Source organism: Leptonychotes weddellii, chromosome 10 (genome assembly GCF_054177405.1).
Source record: "Leptonychotes weddellii isolate Sample4059 chromosome 10, ASM5417740v2, whole genome shotgun sequence".
Taxonomy (NCBI): Eukaryota; Metazoa; Chordata; class Mammalia; order Carnivora; family Phocidae; genus Leptonychotes; species Leptonychotes weddellii.
This window is the reverse complement of record NC_138378.1, coordinates 37,919,914-37,928,583: the sequence shown is the minus strand read 5'-3', so window position 1 is coordinate 37,928,583 and position 8,670 is coordinate 37,919,914.

Genomic DNA, 8,670 nt, shown 5'->3' with positions numbered 1-8,670 from the left:
TGAGACTGTAAAAGATGTTTACCCACCACTTTCATCCTGTTCTTGGATTAGCTGTAACTGGTACAAGAGTTGCAAAATATTGATGTCTGAACACCACAGGGAGCAGTTTTTCTTCTATTAAACGACATTGAAGTCTAGCTTCCCCACCCAGCCAGTTAATAAAATGAGCCAGGTACCTAAATTTACTAAACGGGCCAGACACAGCAGCTTGCTTCTCCATGTTGCATATTTAGGAAGCATGGTGCACAAAATGAATTTAAACAGTTGAAACTCCAGTCTGGGTTCCTGACCATATTTCTCTCCTGCTTACCTGACAGCCCCATACCATACTATCCGTAGTAGCACGAATGTTAGGTGTGGTTGGGGTGGGTAACTTAGTGTCCCTGGGTCACAACTGGTCTAAGGTGATCCGGCTGCTTGCACCCCATGCTTCAAGGCTCAGCTGGGGCCTTGTTGCACTTTGGACTAGGTCTGGCTGGGTGCCAAATAAGCAGCCAGGATGCTGGGGTCCTGAGTCCTGGCCCTGCATGCTGAGAGAAGCAATTCTTTTGGTACCCCTCAATTTTCTACCAGTGACTTTAAGTTATAATCTTGGGCGCATTTCCAGGTGTGCACCTGCGCTATCTTGGTTTCAAGAATAATTTAGTCACAACTGGGTCTGAATCATTTCCATGAAACCATGGGGTTCTGAGTGGGTGAGGGGTGTTTCCAGTCCTTTCTCACTGGTGTCTGTCAACGGAATCATCCCTGCCTTTGTGCTGTTGTGTGCTCAGTATTCCTGAGGCACCAGGCGGACCCGCGGAGAGGTAGCCAACATCCTGGGACCTGCAGGCAAGGCAGTGTGCCTGACGCCAGTGTGTCTCCCACGTGGTGCAGAGCAAAGACGGCTTCTGTGTGGGCCTCTGCAGGGGGAAAGTCAAGTGGCAACTAGCTGCTGAGGAACCTTCTGAGTGTGAAAATGGGCTTAGAATCTTTCAGAATGGCTTAAGGCCACTGGGTGACCTGGGGTCGCTTCAGAATGCTGTGTCGGGGTGTCAGGAAAGCCTCAGTGAGACTGCCTACTGGCCATCCCTGGGGGTGTTGCATTGTAGCCTGCACAGCCACGGTTCCGCGGTGACAGACGAGGGAAGACCACCCTGGTCACTTAGCACAAGCTGTGGGCCAGCTACCTCTCCACGTGACCCACCCCCATTTTTTTGTCAGTATTTGCCTTGCCCACCTTTTGGGGTTGCGAGGTTCATTTGAGAGAAGACCTAGACCCAGCCCTGTAAGGGGTGGATCTTCTCTTGGAAGCTCTTCTCTGCACCACCAGCCTTCCGCCTGCAGGCGGCAGAGGCTCCCAGGGCGGCCACGCGCCCTCTTGTGGGGCTTCTCTGGGTGCAACTGAGGGGGAAAGCCTGGTGGTTCTGCACAGTTGCTCAAAGGATCATTTTTTTAAATTAATCTTTTAAAAATATTTATTTGAGAGAGCACGGGCAGGGAGAGAGGGAGAAGCAGGCTCCCGCTGAGCTGGGAGCCCGACGGGTTCGATCCCAGAACCCTGGGACCATGACCTGAGCCGAAGGCAAACGCTCAACCGACTGAGCCACCCAGGAGCCCTTTTCATTTTTTTTTTTTTAAGATTTTATTTACTTATTTGACAGAACAAGCAGGGGGAGAGGCAGGGAGAGGGAGAGGCAGACTCCCTGCTGAGCAGATGCTTAACCGACTGAGCCCCCCCAGGCGCCCCTCAAAGGATCATCTTGAGGCAGGAAGAGAAATGTCTCGGGACCCGAGATATCCAGTGACTCCAGATGGTGTGTTCCCAGACCGGCATTCCTTTCCAGGATTCATGTGGGCCCCTGATCCCTGGTGACCCACGACACAATGTCTTGCTGAGGCTGCTCCTTCTGGGGACTCGCCTCTGGGACTGGTGTTAAACAGCCATGAGGTAATGTGACCTCGCCGGAAGGAAGTCCGGGAGAACCCTTCCCCATCCTGTCCCCAACACATGGCTCCCCCTGCCTGGGTGGGCAGAGCAGATTCCTTATCAGAGGTTTGTTTGGTCGCCATCCAAAGGCATTTGCTTTTTGATTTTAATTTGTTTCTGACTATAAAAGCAATACATACTTAGAAGCAACCCAAACAATACAAATACGTATAAACTAGAAAGTAGAAGTCCTCTAGTTTACAAATCCCATAAAAGTCCATTATTAGGGGCACCTGGTGTGCGACTCGGGGTTGTGAGTTTAAGGCCCACGTTGGGTACAGAGGTTACTAAAAACTAAAAACTTTTTTAAAAAGTCAGTTATTAAATACGTTTCTGATTTTTTTTGCCACCTAGCCATATGTGTAGTGTGGTTTACGGAAAGCAATTTAGGGATGCCAGAGTTGGGGTGGTTTTTGGAGGTTCCTAGCTGTTGAGTATCTCTCTGGAATGATCTCCATGGCCCTGAACATCTCTTTGGCATCTTGTCTTTCCACTGCCCATCCCCCTGCCCCCCAGCCCTCTGTCGCAGACATCCCCCTTCCTGCAAAGGCTTCATTACTGAGACTGTGAATGAAGTCTGTGGTCATTTTAGGAGGGTTTTAATTTTAATTGGGTCTTATTTTTATGCTTTACAAAACTTTAAAGCTTGTTAAACTGTGGGACCTGTAATATTCAAAACACTCAGGAAAAGGAGACCCATAATCCCAGCCCACAGCCATTTTTCTTGCTGACAGTTGCCTTCCAGCCCTTGCATTAATTCATGGGGTGCGCCCTCAGCCACGGGAGTGGGGGTGGGGGGATTTTTAGCCTCGGTCGGAGGGGAGGGATCTGGGCGCTGGGGGCGTGGTGGGAGGCTGGTGGGCTGCTTGTGTTTCAGGAACTGTCCGTGACTGGTCATATTTTTTTTAGCTGCCACGTCGTGGATCTCTCCGGTCACTTTAGAGTTGTTTGCAGATGGAATGGAGATTGCTTGTCCTTTCTTTGCCATCTCCCCTCCACACCGCAAAGCCACAGAAGGAACTTTTCACGCCCTGGATGATGAACCCAAGATGAGGCAAGATTCCAGAATAGCAAATAGAAAGGGCTACTGGGGGCGTTGGGCTGGTACCAGTGAGTCCTGATTCCGGCCCGATACACACGGTCATTCTGACATAGCTGGTGGAGCTGCGACTCCCCATTGCCCCGTCCTGCCAGCGCAAGGGAGGTTTCTGCAAAGCCGTTTGCTCAGTGTGGAAGCTTCCAGCCAGAGGCAGCCTTTGGGATTGCAGCTGGCTCCCTCGGAGCAGCTGCTGGTATCACACGAGCCCCTAATCCGGTCTTGCTGGGAGGTAGGTGGCCGAGCCCGTGTTCAGGGGCAGAAAAAGGGGCAGCAGGAGGAGGAAGAATACAGGGAAAGGATCCTCGGGGGCAGAGGAGAAGGAGCCAGGGAGCGTGTGCAGATAGGCGATGGATAAAGCCCCATTCCTTCCTTCCTTCCGTGAAGCTGATCTTGGCCTGCTCAGCGAATGCCCCAGAAGACAGGAAATCCCGTCTGGGCGGTCGTGAGGGAAACGCTGGAAACGCCTGCTGGGTCCCTACGGGGTTTGCAGTGTTTTTCCAAGGTCTGGTTTGTGTCTGCAGCACTTTGGACCCCTCTTGCACTGTCTGTTAAAGCGCTCATCCCACTAGGAGGGGCAGGGGACACGGGGCTGGCCAGATGTGACTTGCCTCAGAGTTGGGGACAGGAGATGGAGATGCCCTGTGGTGGGCTGCAAGGGTCCTTGCGGGGAAGGGGGAGGGGTGTGGGGGTGCGGGTCTGGGACGGTCCTGCAGTGCCTGCATCTCGGGTCCTGGCATGGCAGCCTAGCTCCATTCCAGATAAGCCCCCGCACCTACCTTCACCCCTTACGCTGTATTTTAAAACCTAAGTCTGATTATGGCCTTCTCTACCTTCCGTGACTCTCCATTTGATGCAACAGAAAAGCCCAAGTCCTTCCAATGACAAGGCCCTGCCTGATTTGCTGCCCCTGCCCTGCGGAGGTGTTTTCCAAAGCTGTCCAAGATGATATTTCCAATCCCATATGTTCTGTAATGGGACCTTGCCGCTTCCCCGTCACAGGAAGTGAATCTCCTCTCCCTGCCCCCTTGAATCTGAGCTGGCTTTAGTGACACATGTGTAAGCCATAGAATGGGACAGAAGTGATGTGGGGAGGCTCGCTTTCTGGATGGAAAGCCTCGCTTTCTGGATGACCCTTGTTCCCCCTCTCTTTCTGTCTTTCTCTTTCTCTCTCAATCCAGCTGCTATGCTAGGAGAAGCCAAGCCTCATTTGGGAGAGGCCATGTGTCTCAGCTAACGCCAGCCTTCCAGTCATCCCAGCCCAGGAACCAGACAAGTCTCTAGAAGTCTCTAGATCAGCGGTGTCCCATAGACCTTCATGTGTGATGGAAATGTTCTGTATCTGTGCTGTCCAATACGGTGGCCATTAGCCGCATGTTAGCTAAGGTGTAGAGAGAACACAGAACACCCTGTTCAGTTTGAATTTGAGTTAAACAGTAAATACTTCTGTAGTATAAGTATGTCCCATGCACTATTTGGAATATACTTACATTAAGAACAATTATTCATTGTGTATCTGAAATCCAAATTACCTGGGCATCCTGCATGGTTATTGGCTAAGTCTGACACCTGGAATGTGACTAGTGCCACTGAGGAAGTGACTTTACATTTTGTTTAATTTAAATTTTTTAAAAAATATATTTTTAAAATTTTTATTTGACAGAGAGAGAGATAGTGAGAGGAGGAACACAAGCAGGGGGAGTGGGAGAGGGAGAAGCAGGCTTCCCGCTGAGCAGGGAGCCCGATGTGGGGCTCGATCCCAGGACTCTGGGATCATGACCTAAACCGAAGGCAGATGCTTAACGACTGAGCCACCCAGGCGCCCCTTAAATTTTAATTTGATTTGCCACATGTGCCTGGTGGCTACTGCATTGGACAGAGCCCTCTAGAGAATTCCAGATCCAGTCACTCCTGTCACCCCAAGACAATCACATCTCCCTAGCTGAAGCCTCAGACTTTGTGTAACCACTAAACCCTGTCTTGAAGCATGACATAGTGGTGGTTTCAAGCAATGACATAGTGGTGGTTTGCTCTCAGCAATAGCTGCTGAACTCCTCTGACCTCTCTGACCTTTTCTCCTTAGACCCCTCCCTCATTCTACTCTAGGGAACTCCAGGCACACTTCTGCCTCAGGCCCTTTGCTTCACCCACTCCCTGTGCTAGAATGTTCTCCCTTATATTGGCTCATTCCCTCACCTTTTTCCAATCTTTGCTTAAAGCTCACTTTTCAGTAAGGCCTTCCCTGACCACCCTATTTAATTCCTGATTCACTTTACCTTACTCTATATAAAAAATGTTCACAAACCTCTCCATCCTGACTCTGTACATATAGCTTATTTTCCATCTATTTCTGTTCAACCATAAGATCAAGGAGGGTAGGCAGGGCTCTCTACCTTTCCTGTTTTCTGATATGCCCCAGATGCCGAGAAGAGTGCCCTTCACACAATGGATACTCGGTAGATACTTGTGGAATGAACGAATGTTAAGTGCATGAGGGGGTGGGTGACATTTTCCCAGATGCCCCTCAGGTATGGCTGTGCTGTTCATTGTCCCTAGATTCCCTGTTAAGAGTATTCATTCAACAAACACTCCATGCCAGGTACTGTCCCAGGACCTGGGGATACAGAGGTGCCCGTGACAGGGGACGGCCCTGTCCTCAAGTAGTCTCTCCTCTAAGAGGGTGAGGTTCCCAGAGGGTGAATTGCGGTTTAACTTGGTGACATGAATGCAGGCATCTTAGCCACTTTCCTAGGCATGGTCTTGTCCTAGCCTGTCACCATGGAAGATTTTTTTTAAAAAGCTGGTGCCTGGGCCCACCTCCATAGTTTCCGATTTCGATGGTACAGGGTACAGCCCAAATGTTGGCAGTTTACAAAATTTACCTGATTGTTCCAACGTTCAGGCAGGATTAGAAGAACCACATGTTTAGGGGTGCCTGGGTGGCTGTCGGTTAAGAATCCGACTCTTGATCTCAGGGTCGTGAGTTCAAGCCCAGCGTGGAGGTGGAGCCTACTAAAAAAAAAATAAATAAAACCACTTGTTTACCTGAATCCTGGTTATTGCCGGTGAGGCAATAGAGTAGAACCTCATTCTACAGATGAGGACAATGGGGCTCAGAGGCTCTGCCGCGTACCCGGAGGCCAAGGGTGAGAAATGATGCATCTGGGAGTCTCTTGGTCCTCCCGCTGCAGTGAGAGGACAGGGCCTGACCAGAAGGCAGAGGCCTGGGGCTAGGGCCCCAAGCTCTTTGGAAAAGCCCTCTATTCCCACAGGAGGCAGATAACCTCCTCACCCAGGGCCGGCCCTCCCTCCATCCGGGCCCTCACCCTTAGCTAATCAGGCTAATGAGAGGCTCTCTGGCCCCGCGCACTCCCCCTCTGTAATTTGCTTTCCACCCTTCCCTCTAATTTTATTGCCTCCTCAGCAATTTCCCAGGACCTGGGGGCTCTGTTTCCAGCGGGAGGCCCCTCCCTGACTTAATGAAAGGGGCTGCTTTCCTACAGCTGGCTGCCTGTCCTGGGGGGGGTGGGCAGGGGGGGCTGGGGGGAGGGGAGAGGCAGCAGCTCTAGAGCCCTACAGGGGGTGTGGCAAAATCCGGTGGCAAATGTTTCAGAGTAGAAAGCCACGACCCCTTCCGTCCACCAAGTGCCACTCGGGAGTAGTCTTTCAGAAACCTTTTTAGAAACTTCCCAGAATATGTAAAGAGACCAGGGGGCCCCCCACCAGGGGAGAAGCGGCTAGGACACCTGGGCACCCACCGTCCCCGTGTGAAGGCTCTGTGTTGGGGTTTAACTTCTCTTGTGCGCTCTCCTCTGGGTCTTGTTTTCCCCACCGAACCGTGGCTCCCGCGGGAAAGGATTCTGTGGCATTTTGGAATCATCCAGGCCTTGCAGGGGTGGGTTGCTGTCTCCCTTCCCGGCAGCGGTGCCCGGGGACACACTCCTTTCGGCATCCGTAACGTGGGGGAACTTTACTCTGAGCACAAGCAGAGGGTCTCTGGTGACGTTTTTAGCCCCCTCGCCGGCACCTAAGAGGCATTTGCAATATCGGTTCCCTCTGTGATGAATAATTCAGACGAGTCTGAGGGGCTGTGAGATCAAAAGTGGGGGGGAGTCCACGCAAAGCCTTCTAAGCACAGTGCTCGGCATACAGTCAGTGCTTAATAAATGGGACTGTTGTCTTACGATTGGTCCCTGCCCCTCTCCTGGCTGTGGGCGGTGCAGGCTGTGCTCAGGCAGACTCTCACTCAGTGCTGTTCATACCATTGGTCTGGAGCCATTTACCTGGGGGCTAATTCTAGGAATTTCAGCTCTGCCCAAGAAGAGTTTCCAGAATATAACCGGAGGCAACAGGTCATGGCTTCCTATGGCTGGGCAGGCAGCTCCCGCAGCAGCCGGTACCCCGCAGGTGCCTCTGTGAGCCGGTGGGCTTGGACAATGCACTACTACCCAGCCTGAGGGTGCAGAGTCACCTGCCCCAGTCCTCCCGGGCCAAGCCTTGGCCTTCTCTGCAGAAAGACCCCTAGGGAGCCATTCTTTGATACATTAGCGGGGTTTTCAGTCCCCCCCACCCCCCACCCCCGGGCTTTGGCCACCTCGGCCACCTCAGCTGTCCCTGCACACGCAGCCTGGCCCTACCTCAGGTCCCGGCTCTCTGTCCCAGGGCACGCCTGCCTGCAGCGCCCGGGAGACCCCACCTGGCTGGAGGCGGAAGCTGGTGGGTCCTCGCCCCGCCCCTCGGTGGGATGAATTGGCCGTGGATTCTCCACAGTCCCTCCCCGCTGCCAGGACTTCCTGGGGCTACCTCCCAAGCAAAGTGTCCGCTCTGGAAAGAGCCCAGACTAAGGCAAACGTTACCAGCAAACTCCAGACACTTGCTCTCTGTGGCTTCCCTCCCAAATTCCCAGCATTCTCCCCGAGGCGCCCACGAGGGAGTGAGGGAGGTTGAGATGCAGGTGGGAGCAGCCTGAGGCTGCAGGAGAGCCCCCTCCTTTCCCCTCTCTCTTAGTCCGTCAAGCTCTGAGTGGAGGGGCCCACAGCCAAGACCTGGTAGCCCGCTGTTCCCTTTTCTTTTGCTTGCTTCGCATTAAACAACATGAAAGTCCATTTAATCAGGGGCTGGGGTTGTCAGCGGCTTCTTACTGGCGGGGCCGGTGGGCGGGGGCGGGCTTTCATCTGCACTGGAGGGCCAGGCCAGGGCCCAGCACAGGCTGGGAGGAGGAGAGAGGCTCAGAGCGAGATCTCCTGACTGGGAGTCTTGTGGGGGCGCCGGGGTGGTAGCAGGAGGTACCTCTGTCTGGTGATCTGAGGGAGCTCCAGGCAAGATGGGCCTCAGAATATTCCTTATGCAAGCCACTCAGCCTCTGGTTTCTCACCTGAGACTTAGGAGTGAGAGTGTCCCCCACTGGCAGACTGAGGGAAAGGGGGAACCAAACAGATAAGTGCGGAGGGCCCTTTTACATGCTAACAGGGTTATCTAAATGCAAGGACCACTGTGATTCGGGGGGAGCTGAGGGCCCAGAGCAAGGCGGGCAGGTGCAGGGATGCCCAGAATGGTGGTCTGTGCCCAGCGGGATAGGAATCACCAGGGTATGAGACGAACTCCT